Source organism: Triticum urartu, chromosome 5A (assembly GCF_056163025.1).
Source record: "Triticum urartu cultivar PI428250 chromosome 5A, HENAU_Tu73, whole genome shotgun sequence".
NCBI lineage: Eukaryota > Viridiplantae > Streptophyta > Magnoliopsida > Poales > Poaceae > Triticum > Triticum urartu.
In genome coordinates this window covers 331,644,026-331,662,327 of record NC_141877.1, presented here as the reverse complement: position 1 = coordinate 331,662,327, position 18,302 = coordinate 331,644,026, and positions in this window count along the sequence as shown.

The following is an 18,302-nucleotide window of genomic DNA, read 5'->3' as shown; positions in this document are numbered from 1 at the left end:
GGCGTAGGCCGAGCAGCGAAGGTTCTGGTGTGAATAGTGGTTCCGGTGATGACCGGTCAATCGGTTTTGACTGTACATCGCTCTTGTCGCGTCCGTGTTGCAGCCCGGCACGCTGGACCCTCCATGTCGCTCACCGAATGGAACGTGCTTCGTCTTGCGTTTTCGCTCGCTTGTGGGACCGCAGTTGAGAGCAAACCAACGTCCCTCCCCCGCCCGCATCATTTATTATACCACCACTCCCTCCGTTTTATGCGGAGTAAATAAAAACAGAGGGAGTATACTACAGATGAGGATCCCCTGACGTGGCCGAACCCATTGAGTAACTGACATGCGGGGCCTAGCAAGCATGGGGTCCGCCAGTAAGTGACCGAAAGGGAGGGTAAGGCAGGGATACCTACGTCAGAGGATCCACTTCCACTATACTACTTTGACCAAATGTTAGAGTAATAATATATGACATGCAACTTACACAAATGTAAGAGTAATAATATATGACATGCAACTTACACAAAGCATACAGGGTCTAATGCGTTTTTCAAGGCTAACTTTGACCAAATGTTAGAGTAATAATATATGACATGCAACTTACACAAAGCATACGGTCAAATTCGTATGTGAAAGGAGTTTCCAATGATATAATTTTCACATTATACATCTCATGTACTATTAATCTTGTCAATACTCAAATTGGAAACCATCTCGAGTACAAATCTAGGAGTACGTATGAATCTAACAATATTGATTGGGCGTTGTTGAATGCTGATACCTTTTTCATCAAAGTAGAGATACTTTGACTACACATAAAACTTATATGTAAACTAGAAAGGATAGGAGGGAGTATATTGTACGTTCAAAAATGAAACGAACATTGAATACCCTTCATATATGATTTGCGGATGCTATGATCACCGGTTCAAAATTTGGAATCCGCCTTAGGTATCACGTGCCCCCACTCGTTCCCTCTCGATTTCATCTCGGGGTCCGGAGATCTATTGAAAGAGGACTAGGGTGGGTACATGCGAATGATACTCCGCGGAATGTTCAAATGAGGCATGGGGGAGGATGGACTCGACTGGAGGGCGACATGATTGATGGAGAAGAGGGTTGGAGAGGAATGAGAAATAAGCAAACGCCACATGATTATACTTGAACGGCTCAAAATAAACAATAAGTTGTCTCGCTTGGCCTACATAGTGAAAGGCCTAGTGCGCAATGCGGAGAACTAACACTCGAATATGGCTGGGAAAACAGGGAAACCGACATGTGGGGCAGACTAGTCCAATGAAGGAGCTGGCCCACGACCTCCTCGCCACCGACAACCGTTCATGTGGGTCGTTGGGGCCAACAACGGGGCGCAGCTCCTGCACCGCCTCTGGACACGGCGACCGCGGTGAGCGACACACTCATATTGTAGCTAGACACGGTCGGTTTCAGTGTGCCGAGGGTGGCGTTAGTGTTGTGGCACGACCAATGGTATGTTTGGTTTGTACCCAAGGTTGCCCCATCAAAGCATTGGGTAGCCAAAATTTTGGTTGAGGTATTGGTTGCCCATGATTTGGCCGACATTGGCAAGAAAAATGAACTAGAGTTGGCTAGAGTTCATTGGCATGCAAAAGAAATGGCAACCATCCAAACAAAGACCAATCTTTGGGTCATGACCAAAATTTTGGTTGAGGTATTGGTTGCCCATGATTTGGCCGACATTGGAAAGAAAAATGAACTAGAGTTGGCTAGAGTGCATTGGCATGCCAAAAAAATGGCAAGCATCCAAACAAAGACCAATCTTTGGGTCATGACCAAAATTTTGGTAAGGTGCACTTTGGCCACAATCCAAACACACCCCAACACCCGGCTCGTCGAGGATGCACGGGGCGCCGCGACGCATCCGCGGAGTGGTGTAGCGCGGCCAACTGCATCCTCTGGACCTGAGACCATGCCGGGTCGTCTTGCTTTTTCAATGACATGCGGGGATCGCATATGAGCAAAGGGCATCTCCAACGTTGCCACGACCGCAGCTGACTACCCTGGCACACCAAAACCCTCGTCCCTCGCGTCGTCGCGCGGTGCGTTCCCAGCCGGTTCCAGCTGCCCGCATCCATGCCGTCTGTTCGTATGTCATCGTTAAGAGGCTCGGTGCCCGAGGAACCAACTCCGGCGACTTAATGATGCACCCCGACGCTTGGCCTCACCGGAATGCGCTACTTAAAGCGGCAACACCCAGCTAACCTCCACACCATAGCGCATCGTCCTCCTACCTGGCACCACATCCGCCATGACCGCAAGTGCGAACGCTCTGCGGGAGAGCTTGTCTTCGGGGATGAAGCTCGAGGTCACCGCCCTCGCTCAAGTCGCCTCTCGTGATGCAATAGCGGCGTAGCCGGACACGAACGCGACCGCACAAGCGGTGGCCACACTGGCGGCCGACGACGGGAGCACCGTCAACCACGCGTCCTACTTGCCGCCGTCCAATGTCTGGCACCACCGAGGTCGGGGACTCCTCCGAGGATGAGTAGGGCATGGGAGGTGGCAGGGCATTGTCGGATTTCGGGTTCCGGCAGACCCTTGAGGTTCGAACACTGGGGTGCGCGCGGAGATCTCTCCCCTACCGATCTACGTCCAATCTCCTCGCGTGATCTAAACTAGAAACCATGAACAACACAAGGGACACAAGGTTTATACTGGTTCGGTCCACCGTTGTGGTGTAATACCCTACTCTAGTGTGTGGTGTGGTGGATTGCCTCAGGGGGCTGATGATGAACAGTACAAAGGAAGAACAACCTCGCGATAGGTGTTCTTGAGCTAGTGCGATGAACTGCTAGGGTGAGTTCAGTCGCCTCTCTCTCTGTTAGGGCTCTACCAGATTTCTAGATCTCTCCTACTCTGTGGTGGCTAGATCTATTTATAGAGGCCCTGGGCCTCTCCCCAAATAATGAGCGGGAAGGGCGCCGACAATTGGCCATTTTGAAGGGGAACATATAGTACAAGTTATCCTGACCAAAGGTGGTCTTCGGTTGCCAAAAGCACTGGTGATGACGCCGTCTTGGGCTCCACGGCGACCTCCGTCCTGCCGCTCTGCTGGTCTTGGTCTTGTTGCACTAGAATGTTAACCTTTGCCCGGTGCCTTGGCCTGTGCTTGCCCCCTTTGCACCAAAGGGGAAACAAGGACACTGCGCAGGCCGGCGCCCGCCTGGCGCCAGCCTGGTCTCGATCGTCATGGCTTGCATCACTGGTTCCTCGCGAGGTATTCCTGCCTTGATCTCTTCGCCTCCTCACGAGCTTGCCTGACGAGGCTGCCTCTGAGGAAGCTTCCTGTCGTCCGCCCCGCGAGGCTTGGCCCCTCGCGAGGGTCTTGAGCTTGAGCTGATGAAGATGGGCCGCGTTGGGCCCCCACTTGAGCCACGCCGCAAGCCGCAGGCAGGCAAGTCTGGGGACCCCCGTTCCCAAAACGCCGACAGTAGCCCCCGGGCCCAAGGCGCGCCCGGGCTTGGCCTGGCGGGGAAGCGAAGGGGTAAGCGCGAAGCGCTGCCGGCCCCAACAGCCTGCGGCCTTGGGTGCCATGTGGCGCTTGACTGGACGTGGGCATATGCGCTTCCCCATGATGCCTCGGCGACCGCACAACTTGACAAGTCCCTGCATGCAGAGAAACCGGTCATGATTACCTGCGATCGTGGTGCTCGGCGGTTGGCCTCCTCCGGCTATAAGTACGGGGCTGGGCGAGCCCCTTCAGTCCATCCCTTCTTGCTGCTCCTTTTCTTCTTCTTGGCTACTCGTCGTCCCCATGGCCCCAAAGAGATTCTCGGCCGCGGAGAAAGGAAAGGCCCCCCGGGCAGGGCCTGATCCCCCCGACCAAGCGCGGCTAAGGCCGCCCTCGCAAGTATACCACGGTCCCCGTGGTAGCCTCCCACGGGCATGGAGGCGGTTTCCTGTGCGGTGGTGAGCACCCGGCTGCCGACAGGGGGCACGCCATGGGTGTGTGCCCCCCTAGGCCACGCTTTTGCTCTACGGAGGTGTTGCCGGAGTTCGTCGTGTGGTCGGCGGACCATCCAGCACCTGGCTCTAGCTCCGCCGTTTCTTCGTAGATGAACTGCCGGCCAGCGCTTGGTGCGGCTTTTGGCTCCAGGCAGACGGCTGCTGCAGCAGGGCCTCCTGGGCTTCGCTGGAGGTCTCCGTCTCTGGGAACGGGACTCTGACATGCGGCTGGCAAAAGTTCGCCCGTGCGCGCGGCCTGGGCCGGTGGTGTACCCTGTACTTCAAGTTCGATGGCGACGCCACCCTCTACGTGAGGGTGTTTGGGGAAGACGGTCGCCATGCCGGGTGCTTCCCTGAAGACGACAACCGCGGCTGCCTGCCCAGCCCCGTCACTGACCAGGATGAAGATGGCGACTGGCGTATAGGCGGCGGTGCTCGGGGTTTGCTGAGCTTCGCCGACCCCCTCTCAGGCAGCAGCTCCTCCAGCGATGGCCGCGGCCAGCCCCCACGCTGTCGCGCCCGCCTGGGTGAAGGTAGCGCGTCAGCCCGCTGTTGCGCCCCGGTGAGGCGAGAGGAGGAATCCGCCTCAGCCCCAGGAGCAGCTTGAGCCTTCGCTGTGGGTTGGCGCATGACGAATCGCGCCCGTTTTGTTTTCTTTCTTATCCTGCGTAAAAATAGAAAGTAATGTAGGGCCCCGTGGGGGCGTGTTAGAACTGCTGCTGTTTAACCATCATGTTGTTTCCGCTATTCCTGTGCTGTGTTTCCGTGCCGCGCACCCATGTGCGGGAACTATTCTAGCTCGGTGGGGCTCGGCGCGGTCCTCGCCTCCCGAGGTCGTGGCCTCGTCATGCGCTTCGTGCCCTGCAAGGATCAGTAGGAGGGGTAACTTACGGTCTTGGTTGTGGGGGCGATCGGCCTAGGTCCTGCGCTCGTGTCACGATGCCCGTGGGGCATGGACTGGGAGGGGTGCTCCCGCAGAGGACTCGGATAGGAAATCTCCAAATGATCGGGGCATAAAACACTCGCGAGGGCGCCCGCGACTCCCTCGCGAGATTTGTGTGAGAGAAAACGAGGCAAGCGAGCGAGAAACAAAAAGAGTCACAAGCCAGGAACGTAAGTAACTTCAATAAAACTTCAAACGGGAATAAACAAGCCAACTGCAGAAAGCAAAAGGGAAAGCCGCGTCCGGCACCTATTCTAGTCTTCGACGTCTTCTCACCAGTGCGGAGCTAAGTGCTGCCACTAGGCGTGGGCGGGAGTCCCCGAGGGCGGCACTCCGGAGACTCCGGGGCGTGTGCAGCCCCACTCATTATTACGTGAGAGTGTCACGGGCGGCGAGCTTCACAGGCATTTGCCTTCTTCACAGGAACCGGGCCTTTCCCAAAACGCAGCAGCTTCGCAGACATTCGCCTTCTTCACAGGCACCGGGCCTTTCCCAAAACGCAGCAGCTTCACAGGCATTCGCCTTCTTCACGCACCGGGCCTTTCCCAAAACGGAGCAGCTTCACAGGAATTCGCCTTCTTCATAGGCACCGGGCCTTTCCCAAAACGCAGCAGCTTCACAGGCATTCACCTTCTTCACAGGCACCAGGCCTTTCCTAGGCGCTAGGCCTCGCTCAGGGATAGAACCTCCGGAGATGTTGAATGTTCCACGTGTTCTGGATGGGTACCCCCTCCGTGGTCTCCAAGCGCGCGGAGCGAGGCCTAGAAACATGAACAACCTTGAATGGGCCCTCCCACATGGGAGAGAGCTTGTGCAGCCCCTCCCTAGAGAGAACCCGTCTGAGCACGAGATCCCCTACCTCAAGAGTTCTGGGGCAGATGTTGCGGCAGTGATATCGTCGCAGCGCCTGTTGATACCTTGCCGCTCGCAGCGCGGCTTCTCGACGGCGTTCCTCCCCCAGCACAAGATCCGTCCCCCGCATGGCGTCCTGCTGCGTCTCGTCGAACGCCAGGACCCGTGCGGTGCGACGCCTGACCTCGTGAGGGAAGAACAACCTCTGCTCCGTAGACGAGGAAGAACAGGGTCTCGCCAGTCGGCTTGGTCACAGTTGTGCGGATTGACCACAACACGGACTGGAGCTCGTCGTACCAGCCTCTGCCGCAGGCTTCCAGCTTCTTCTTGAAGGTCCTGGCTTTGAGGCCCCTCAGGACCTCCGCGCTGGCCCGCTCAGCCTGGCTGTTGCTCCGGGGGTGTGCTACCAAAGCGTAGCATATCTGCGTTCCAAGGTTAGCACAGTATGTTTTGAAGAGATTACTGGTGAATTGCGAACCGTTGTCGGTGATGATGCGGTTGGGCACCCAAATCGGCTCACGAGGCCCTTGATGAATTTGACCTCTGAGCCTGCCGGGATTGTGCGAACGGCTTCCACCTTAGCCCACTTGGTGAATTTGTCCACGGCGACGTAGAAGTAGCGATAGCCCCCTGGCGCCCAAGGAAATGGGCCCAGAATGTCTAGCCCCCAAACTGCAAACGGCCATGAGAGGGGTATAGTCTGTAGACCCCCCGCAGGCTGATGGATCTGCTTAGTGTGAAACTGGCAGGCCTCGCAAGCCTTCACAAGCTCAGCGGCGTCATTGAGCGCTGTGGGCCAATAGAATCCACTACGGAACGCCTTGCCGACGAGGGTCCGTGACGACGAGTGGTGTCCACAGTCTCCGCCATGTATGTCCGCCAGCAGCTCCTTCCCTTACTCTCAGGAGATGCAACGTAGGGACACGTCATTTGGTCGCTTCCTGTAGAGCTCTCCATCCCTGATGCAATAAGCCATGGCCTACCGCGCCACACGCTCCGCTTCCTCCTCATTCTCCAGCAGAGTCCCTTGCATCAGGTAGTTCTTGAGCTCCGGGATCCAACACCCTTCCTGAGGCTCTAACGCCAGGAGCAGGCATGCCCCTGAGGCTGGGCCGCAGACTGGGGCTCCTGAGGCAGGCGGCTGACGGAGCTCCTCCCTTGGTTGCGCCGTGCTCGACAGTGACGGTACCGCCGAGGGTTTGAAGAGCCGCTCCTCAAAGACGCCAGGCTCCTAAGGCAGCTGCCTAGATGCCCTCTTGGCGATGTCATCAGCCTCCTGATTGGTGCCGCGAGGCACGTGCTGCAACTCCAGCCCCCAGAACTGTTTCTCCATCCTGCGAACCTCAGCGAGGTAGGATTCCATGTGCTCGTCCTTTGGCTCGTATATCTTGTTGGAGAAGTTGACGAGGAGCTGCGAATCGCCCTTGATGATGAGGCACTTCACCCCTAAGGTAGCTGCGGCCTTCAAGCCTGCTATTAGGCCTTCGTACTCCGCTATGTTGTTGGAGACCTTTTCTCCGTGCTGGAAGCAAAGTTGTACGGCGTAGTAGAGTTTGTCCTGGGTAGGGGATATGAGCACTGCGCCAGCTCCTGCACCGTGTCGGGAGAACGCACCATCAAAGTACATGACCCAGCCATCCGGTGCTTCACTTCCCGGGGAAAGTGATCGGTCTTCGCCTGCCTTGAGACCCGGCGCTTCTGCCCATTCTGCCACGAAATCCGCAAGTGCGGCTCCCTTGATGACTCTAGTCGTACTGAATTCTAGCTGAAATGCATGTAGCTCGATGTTCCATTCAGCAACCCTTCCAGCTGAGTTGGGGCTCCTGAGCACTCTTTCCAAGGGGTATGCTGAGACGACTTTGATGGGATGTCCTTGGAAGTAGTGGCGCAGCTTGCGTGAGGCCACCAGTAGCGCGAGGAGGAGTTTTTGAGGCATGGGATACCGTGCCCTTGCGTCCCGTAGCACCGTGCTGACGAAGTACATGGGATGCTCGACAAGGTTGAGGGTGCTGGCGCTGCTTGCGTTCTCCAAAGGTCGAGGTGTCTCTTGAGACGATGGAGCTCCCAGTGCTTGGTCGCCTGAAGAGGCCTCTCCTGCTCCTGGTGCGTTCTCCTGCTATGGCTGTTCATTTCCGGCTGTGGTTGCGACCTTCGCGAGGCCCTCCTGGCTCTGCTTTGCTTCAGTTCGGACGGTCGATGCAGCCTTGGCACATCGCTCCTCCCTGACCGCTACCAGGGCTGCGCTAGCGGAGTAGGGGGTGGCCGCAAGGTAGAGCACCAGGGGCTCCCGAGGACGCGGAGCTACCATCACTGGTGGACTGGTAAGGTACCTCTTGAGGTCTTGGAATGCCTTGTCGGCCTCTTCAGTCCATTCGAAGGGACCCTTCTTCTTCATCAGCTTGAAGAAGGGCAGCCCTCGTTCCCCCAGCTTGGAGATGAAACGCCCCAGCGCAGTTACACGCCCGGTGAGCTTCTGCATTTCTCTGAGGGTCCTTGGCGGGCTCATGTCTTTGACTGCCTTGACCTTCTCCGAGTTGGCCTCGATGCCCCTGTGGGATATGAGGAAACCTAGGAGCTTGCCCGAGGGGACTCCAAACACGCACTTCTCCGGGTTGAGCCGTAGGTCCACTTCGTTGAGGCTCGCGAAGGTTTCTTCCAGGTCCTGTATCAGGGTTCTTGCCTCACGAGACTTCACCACAATGTCATCAACGTAAGCTTCAACGTTCCTCCCGAGCTGCCGGCCTAAGGCGATGTGCATCAGCCGCTAAAAGGTCGTGCCTGCGTTGCGCAACCCAAACGGCATGCACGTATAGCAGTACACTCCACACGGGGTCAGGAAAGCCGTCTTCTCCACGTCTTCTACCGCCATCTTGATCTGGTGATAGCCCGAGAAGGCATCTAGGAAGCACAATAGGTCACACTCTGCGGTGGAGTCGACTATCTGGTCAATGCGGGGAGCGGAAATCGATCCTGTGGGCAGGCCTTGTTGAGGTTGGTGAAGTCTACGCACAACGACCGGATTAGGCAGCCAATCAGGGTAGCGGACCTCGCAGATAACTCCTGCCGCCTCTAGCTTCCGGGTCTCTTGAACGATGAAAGCCTGTTTCTCAGTAGACTGCCGCCTTGCCTTCTGCTTCACGGGGCACACATTGGGGCACACGTTGAGGTGATGCTCAATCACTTCCCTTGGGACCCCTACTAACTGATCAGGTTCCCACGGGAACACCTTCTTGTTCGCACGCAGGAACCTGATCAGGGCTTTCTCCTGCTCGGGCTCGAGGTTGGCCCCTATGGTGAAGGTGGCGCTAGCGGACCCGTCCTCGTCGACTGGTACCTGCTTGGTTTCCGCCTTGTCTTGGGTGAACAACTGCTTCTTTTTAGCCGGCGTAGCCCCCTTGGGCTCAAGGGCGTCGGTGCTAGTGGGCTGCGCCACCGCGGCCGCCCTGAAAACAAGCTGGAGCACCTGCAGCGCGTCCCTTGTGTCTCCTGACACGGTGAGGACGCCGCTGCTTCCAGGCATCTTCATGAGGTTGTACACCGGGTGAGTTGCTGCCATGAACCAAGCCAAGGCCGGATAGCCGAGGATGGCGTTGTAGGGGAGGCCAATGGGGGCGATGTCGAAGTCGATCAGCTCCGTGCGGAAGTTGTCGCAGGTGCCAAAGGTCACTGGGAGGCGGATCTGTCCCAAGGAGGCGGTGGAACCGGCTCCGACACCCGAGAAAGGCCTGCTGGGTTGGAGCCACTCCAGCGGCACGTGGAGGAGGCTGAAGGCCTCCACCAAGAGCATGTTGAGGCCGGCACCACCATCGATGAGGGTCCTGGTGACGGCCACTTGGCAGATGGTGGGGGTGCACAGCATCGGGAGCGCGCCCGAACCAATGGGGTTGAAGGGGTGGTCCTCTGAGTCGAAGGTTAGATCAGCCTCGGGCGCCACCCAGCCCGGGGGGGCTTGTCGGCGCTTGGGGGCGGTGCTGATCCGGCGGGTGAACGGCTTGACGTGATGGCTCGAGGGTGGTGCCTGGGAGCCACCCAGGAGAGCTGCGACGACGGGCGGCGCTGGTGCGGCGAAACGGTCAAGGAAGAGGTCGCGCAGTTCCTCCCAGGAGGTGATAGAGGCCGTCGGCAGGTGGAGGAGCCACGCGCGTGGGATGCCGGTGAGGGCCATGGGTAACCAGTTGGCCATCACTCGGTTGCCCCCGGCTCTGAGGACGGCCTCCTCGTACGCCAGCAGGAAAATAATCGGGTCTGTCGCGTCGTCGTAGCGCGGCGGCGTCTCGGGCCTGAACTTGCGCGGCCACTGCACCTGTCGCAAGGCGGGGGCCAAGGTCCGGAGCCCCCTGGCCCCAGTGTTGATGTCCGTTGCTGGGGCGGGCGATGCGTTGTCTGCCATGAGGGCGGGATGCGATGTTGGGGGAGAGCGGGTCGTCAGGAGGGAGGACTCCGGCGCACCCCTACCTGGCGCGCCAAATGTCGGATTTCGGGTTCCAGCAGACCCTTGAGGTTCGAACACTAGGGTGCGCACGGAGATCACTTCCCTACCGATCTACGTCCAATCTCCTCGCGCGATCTAAACTAGAAACCACGAACAACACAAGGGACACAAGGTTTATACTGGTTCGGGCCACCGTTGTGGTGTAATACCCTGCTCCAGTGTGTGGTGTGGTGGATTGCCTCAGGGGGCTCATGATGAGCAATACAAAGGAAGAACAGCCTCACGATAGGTATTCTTGAGCTGGTGCGATGAACTGCTAGGGTGAGTTTAGTCGCCTCTCTCTCTCTCTGTTAGGGCTCTACCAGATTTCTAGATCTCTCCTACTCTGTGGTGGCTAGCTCTATTTATAGAGGCCCTGGGCCTCTCCCCAAATAATGAGCGGGAAGGGCGCCGACAATTGGCCATTTTGAAGGGGAACATATAGTACAAGTTATCCTGACCAAAGGTGGTCGAGGGAGTCCTGGATTAGGGGGTGTCCGAATAGCCGGACTATAACCTTTGTCCGGACTCTTGGACTATGAAGATACAAGATTGAAGACTTCGTCCCGTGTCCGGATGGGACTTACCTTGGCGTGGAAGGCAAGCTTGGCAATAAGGATATGCAGATCTCCTCCCATTGTAACCGACTTTGTGTAACCCTAGCCCTCTCCGGTGTCTATATAAACTGGAGGGTTTTAGTCCATAGGACGAATAGACAATCATACTATAGGCTAGCTTCTAGGGTTTAGCCTCTCTGATCTCGTGGTAGATCTACTCTTGTACTACCCATATCATCAATATTAATCCAGCAGGATGTAGGGTTTTACCTCCATCAAGAGGGCCCGAACCTAGGTAAAACATTGTGTCCCCTGCCTCATGTTACCATCCGGCCTAGATGCACAGTTCGGGACCCCCTACCCAAGATCCGCCGGTTTTGACACCGACATTGGTGCTTTCATTGAGAGTTCCTCTGTGTCGTCGCCGTTAGGCTCGATGGCTCCTCCGATCATCAACAACGATGCAGTCCAGGGTGAGACTTTTCTCCCCGGACATATCTTCGTATTCGGCGGCTTTGCACTGCGGGCTAATTCGCTTGGCCATCTTGAGCATATTGAAAGCTATGCCCCTAGCCATTAGGTCAGATTTGGAAATTTGAACTACACGGCCAACATCCGCGAAGACTTGATCTTCGACGGATTCGAGCCACAGCTGGGCCCGCCGCACTGTCACGATGGGTATGACCTAGCTCTACCGCCGAACAGTACCCCAGAGGCCGCGCCCGCATCAGCTCCGACCCTTAGCTCGGAGCCAACTGCGCCAATCGAGGACGTGTGGCTAGACACCGCCTCAGGGGCTGCAGTCTCAACGGCGATCGAGCCGAACACCAGCCTAATCCTCTGCGAAGCCCGTGACTCCAAGGTGCTAGACTCTTTTCCGGACTCCGAACCGTCCGCGCCCCTGCCAATCGAATCCGATTGGGTGCCGATCATGGAATTCACCGCCACGGATATTTTTCAGCACTCGCCCTTTGGCGACATACTAAACTCATTAAGGTCTCTCTCCTTGTCAGGAGGATCCTGGCCGAACTATGTTCGGCAGGAGTGGGATGTGGACGATGAAGAAATTCGCGACCCACCCACCACCCACTTAGTAGCCACTGTCGATGACTCAACCGACATGCTCGACTTCGACTCCGAAGACATCGACGGTATGGACGACGATGCGGGAGGCGAAGATGAACCACCGCCCACAGGGCGCTGGATGTCCACCTCATCATATGACGTATACATGGTGGACACACCAAAAGAAGACGACGAGGAACGGAAGGACGCAACGAAGGCTTGTCCCCTCGAGAAGTAGTCAAAGTGGCAGCATAAGCGCTGCCCCAAATCCCGCCTCGGCAGACATAACGATCATACAGACCCAGCGTTGGAGCAGGGCGAACCACTGCCGGACCACGGCAATACGGAGAATCAAACCGAGCAAACCAATTCTGTCAAAGATAATAGTCCGGATGACATAACGCTGGACAAGCACTCGGAGCAGCAGAATGCCCATCAATGGCTTGTTGCCACCGCGAGGAGTCTGAAAAAGTAGAAGCAAAGGCTCAAGGTTGCGCAGGACACACTCCAAATCAGATGGAGTAATGTACTCAACACAGCAGCGAAGTATGGTGGTAATCGCCCCACCAAGAGCTACCCGAAGCGGAAGTTGCTACCCGAATTCGATGAGGAGGACCTAGATCCCCCACAACCAAAAATGAAAACGGCCACCTGGCCGGATAGACGACCTCACGGCCAACATAGAGCGGCAAACAACACCACTCACAAGCCAATATGCGATCCACGCGAGGGCTCGCACCAAAAGGACGGCGCAACCAGATCCATCTATGGACCACGCAAGCGCACCCCAGCATACGACGTAACACAACAAACATTCGAAGAACGCGGTACACACAGATACAGGGGTGCTGCACAGCCCCTATGTTTCATCGATGAGGTGCTGGACCACGAATTTCCAGAGGGATTCAAACCCGTAAACATAGAGGCATACGACGGAACAACAGACCCTGGGGTCTGGATTGAGGACTATATCCTCCATATCCATATGGCTCGAGGAGATGATCTCCACGCCATCAAGTACTTACCCCTCAAGCTCAAAGGGCCAGCTCGACACTGGCTTAAAAGCCTCCCCAAAAACTCCATTGGAAGTTGGGAAGAGCTCGAAGACGCTTTTCGGGCAAATTTTCAAGGGACTTATGTCCGAACCCCCGGATGCAGACGATTTGAGTCATATAACTCAACAGCCCGGAGAGTCAGCCCGAAAGCTTTGGAACAGGTTTCTTACTAAAAAGAACCAAATAGTTGACTGTCCGGACGCCGAAGCCTTGGCATCTTTTAAGCATAGCGTCCGCAACGAATGCCTTGCCAGACACCTCGGCCAAGAAAAGCCGAGAACAATGGCAGCATTAACAAGCCTCATGACCCACTTTTGCACATGTGAGGACAGCTGGCTAGCCAGATGTAGCACCAGCAACCCAAGAACATCCGAAGTTAGAGATGAAAACGGGAAATCACGACGCAGTAAAAATAATAAGCGTCGGAATAAAGAAGACAGCCCGAAGAGCATGGCGGTACACGCCGGATTCCGAAGCTCTCGGCCAGGTTAGCAAAAGCCGCCCTCTAAAGGCGCCAGAGATGAACTCTCGAGCCTGAACAAAATTCTGGACCAAGTATGTCAGATCCATAGCACCCCTAGTAAACCCGCTAATCATACCCACAGAGAATGTTGGGTCTTCAAGCAGTCCGGCAAGCTCAACGCCGTACACAAGGGGGAGGATACACCAAGTGAAGATGAGGATGAGCCTCTCAAGCAAGACACTGGGGAACAAAAGAGGTTTCCATCAGAAGTAAAAACAGTCAACGTATTACACGTGGTCAAGGGAAGCAAAGCGTCCCTCCCAGATAAATATGCCCAAGGGCCTATCACCGCGAAACCCTGCCACTGGTCGTCTCAACCGGTCACTTTCGACCATCGTGATTACTCAGCAAGTATTCGGCGGGCAGGATGGGCTGCCCTGGTATTAGACCCAATAATTGACGGATACCACTTTACACGAGTCCTGATGGACAGCGGCAGCAGTGTAAACCTGATATACCAGGATACAATCCGCGACATGGGGATAGACCCAACGAAAATTGTCCATAGAAACACTACCTTTAAAGGAGTAATGCCAGGCCCAGGGGCTCACTGCACGGGCTCCCTGCTACTAAAGGTTATATTTGGTTTTCCCGATAACTCCCGTAGCAAACATTTAACCTTCCACATTGCTCCATTCCAAAGCGGTTATCAAGCACTACTCGGACGTGAATCTTTTTCTTGCTTTAATGCAATACCGCATTACGCTTCCCTCACGCTCAAGATGCCTGGTCCACGTGGCATCATTACAGTGAACGGAAATATTAAGCGATCTTTGCGCGCCGAAGAGAATGCGGCTGCCAAGCACTAAAAACGGCCTCACCAACTAAAGCATTTGATAGGTCGTCAAGACCACGGACCCGGTTAGATGAGTCCGGTGCTGCTATATGTAATTTGCACCGGATTGATGGCCACACCCCTATTACAAATACAAGGGGCTCAACGCGCGCACATAAGTGGCAATTTCTACTCATTTTTAGTTATACATGGTTTCTTTAAAAACTATCTTTTTGCACGGCAACTTTTTCACCTAAGTTCCTCTCTTTTACAGATGATCATCGTGCCAGACCCGTCCAAGATACGGCACAACGGAGACACAGGCGCAGACGTGCAGCAAGGACCCGCTCCAAGGATTCTTTTTAGATTAAGACCCTGCGTAAACCTTTTTTACTATCTCTTGTTGATACACATCCCCCGAATTCTCAGTACAACTGAGAAGGATGCTGACGTCTTGGCATGTGGCCACGTCAGAATAATGCATGTACCTGGACACAAGGGGCTTCTTACAAAGGACACTATTTAGGCTCGGTTTATACCATAAAGACCGAATACCTTAGGGAGTGTTCGACATCGCGAGTTTGGCCTTATATGCATTAGCTCCGAATCATTGTCTTTGGTCAAATGTTGGGTTTGCCCAGCTCCTGTGTTTTGGTGCCTTACGTTCCTCTTTATCGGCTAAGGCAGCACCAGGAGAACTACTGCGATTGTGCCCTGGTTCATCCGGACGAGCACCTCAGTAGAGAAAGCCGAAAACTGACTGTCATGATATAGCGTGAGACTGGTCAACCACTCGATGACCTATCGGAATGATAGAATTCCTCCGCCTTAACGAAGGGCCGTTTTTTGGCCAGGCATGTACGCACCCCGAGATCGGGAGAGTGCGGAGCCACCAGGGGCTATCTAGTAGCCCCACTGTCAAACTCCTATGGCTAAGTGAAAGTGTTAAAGCATTATAGTCTGGTTGCCTCGTTCGCGACGCTATCACCTCCTTAATAGGACCAGGATGTTGGGTTAAGTGTGAACACGCGTTTTTTGCGAGCACCTCCGCATTATATGTGTGGGGGTTGAAGCCGACGACTGCAATCTTTCTGGTTATATACATGTATACACAAACGGCCACACATGAGGCATCACATTACTTTCTGGCAAAAGTATAAATACAGCCTTACTATATTTCATAAAAACATTGTGTTCACAATGGGAATACATGTCATTCAAACATAATATTCTTCGAGCACTGGGACTCTATCAAACGAGCACCCTCAAGAACCTCTTCAAAATAGTGCTCGGCAGCAACTCGGCCTATGGCCGAACCTTGCACCGCAACAGTGGTAGCATCCATCTCCGCCCAAGTATGCCTTGACATGGGCAAAAGCCATCCGCGAGCCTTCTATGCACGCCGACCTCTTCATCGCGTTGATGCGGGGCGCCGCACCAAGGAACTGCTACACTAAGCTGAAATAGCTGTTTGACTTTGGCTTCTCCGGCCACAAATGATCTACAACAGACCTCATGGCGAGTCCAGACAACCTATTAAGTTCGGCCCATTCGGCTAGCTGATCAGTCAAGGGAAGCGAACGCTCTGGAACGTTGAATTGCGACCAGAACAGCTTGTCCACTTCACGATCTGTTTGACCTTGGAAGTATTTGGCCGCATCGGCAGCGCTCGCCGCCAAGTCTATATACGCATCTGCCGAACTCCACAGCCGATCCAGAGGGGCATACCGTGGATCTCCGAACTTCCTCCGTAGCATGAAGGGCTTCCCAGCCGCAATATCCCCGACTTCCCGCAGCTCCTCCTTCTTCGCTCTCATAGCAGAGCGGGTGTCTTTGTTCGCCATCATGGCCTTCTCAAGGTCCGTTGCCTTCGCTCGGTTTTCTTTTTCAAGGAGCCGGCAACGGTCGGCAGTGTCTTTTAATTCTATGGCCATCTTGGCCATCTTCTCTTGGCTCTCGCAATGTGCGGCCTTCTCGGCTTTCAACTCTTCGGCCGCCTTCAAAGCAGCCGCATTACTAACCTCGCTTGTTCCTTGGCTCAGGCGAGTTCCGCCCGAAGGGTCTCCACGGTGGCAGCTCCGTCTGCAGTCACAACGCATTAAAGATACTGGCATCATGCTGCTCTTATTGTGTGACATTCACCAAAAAACATTACTTACCCTGTGATCCGTCAAGCCGCTTGTTAACAAGCTCGATGTCGGCGTCTACCACATCCAGTAGCTGTTTTAATTCGGCAAACTCACTAGTCCGGCTAGCCAATGGAGCTTCCACCACCTGCACATAAAGGCAGTCTAGTTATTTCCTGGGACTATGATTGTCGGTGTCAAAACCGGCGGATCTCAGGTAGGGGGTCCCGAACTGTGCGTCTAGGCCGGATGGTAAGAGGAGGCAGGGGACACAATGTTTTACCCAGGTTCGGGCCCTCTTGATGGAGGTAAAACCCTACGTCCTGCTTGACTAATATTGATGATATGGGTAGTACAAGAGTAGATCTACCACGAGATCAGAGAGGCTAAACCCTAGAAGCTAGCCTATGGTATGATTGTTGTTCGTCCTACGGACTAAAACCCTCCGGTTTATATAGACACCGGAGAGGGCTAGGATTACACAGAGTCGGTTACAATGGTAGGAGATCAATATATCCATATCGCCAAGCTTGCCTTCCACGCCAAGGAAAGTCCCTTCCGGACATGGGACGAGGTCTTCAATCTTGTATCTTCATAGTCCAGGAGTCCGGCCGAAGGTATAGTCCGGCTATACGGACACCCCCTAATCCAGGACTCCCTCAGTAGCCCCTGAACCAGGCTTCAAGGACGACGAGTCCGCTGCGCAGATTGTCTTCGGCATTGCAAGGCGGGTTCCTCCTCCAAGTACTTCATAGAAGATTTTGAACACAAAGGTAGTGTCTGACTCTGCAAAATAAGTTTCCACACATTGCCATAGAGAGAATAATATTTACACAAATCTAATCTACTGACATATTCTGTAGCGTGACATCACACCCCGGCCAAGTCTTCATTCGAATCGTTTTACTATCCCACCCCAGCGCGTTTTAGCGAGGCGGTTTCCTTGTCACGTCTTGTCAAAGCAGAGATCGTGTCCCCTTATTCCGGGATTCTCATCAATACGGGTGTGGGTAACCCAACCGCGCCATTCATTACGGCGCTTGGGAGATAAGTGAGTTTTACCAGGCTGGTGGGGGCGCATAGTCGCGTCCGCCCATATAAGGGGATAAGGGTCCACCTTTTCATCCACGCCTTCTTCCTCCTTTGCCTATCCGTTTCCGCGCACTCGAGCTCCAGCGCCCAAGTCCGCACACCCCACCTCAACCTTCTTCAGTCATGTCCGGAGCGGGAGGCAAGTGGATGGTCTCCTCCGTCACGAAGGGAAACATCAAAAAACTGAGGAAGGCCGGATACTTGTCTAACGACATTACGCACCGGCTTCCCGAAGAGGGGCAGCTCATCCCCACCCCTTGGCCCCATGAGAGGGTGGTGTTCCTCCCCCATTTCCTCCGCGGACTGGGCTTCCCTCTCCACCCATTTGTCCGGGGGCTCATGTTCTACTATGGCCTGGATTTCCATGATCTGGCCCCGAACTTTGACCTCAACATCTCGGCGTTTATCGTTGTGTGTGAGGCCTTCCTCCGCATCCGCCCCCATTTCGGCCTATAGCTCAAGACTTTCAATGTCAAGCTGAAGGTGGTGCGCGGCACCCAGGTGGAGTGCGGAGGTGCCATGGTGGGCAAGATGCCCAACGTCCTATGGCTCGAGGGCTGCTTCGTGGAGACCCTAAAGGGGTGGCAATCGAGGTGGTTTTACATCACCGAGTCGCGCGACCCTGAATGGGTCGCAGCCCCCGAGTTCCGATCCGGACCCCCTACGCGGCTCACCTCCTGGAAAGAGACGGGCCTGTCGTGGGGTAAAAAAGGAGAGCTGACCGGACTCCAAACATGCGTCCAAACCCTGGTGGACAAGAAGCTCAAACTTGTCAACGTAGTCCAGGTTATGCTCATCTGCCGGATCCTCCGGTGTCAACAACGGGCTTTCAACCTGTGGGAGTTCGACCCGGCGCAGCACCAAACTCTGAGCA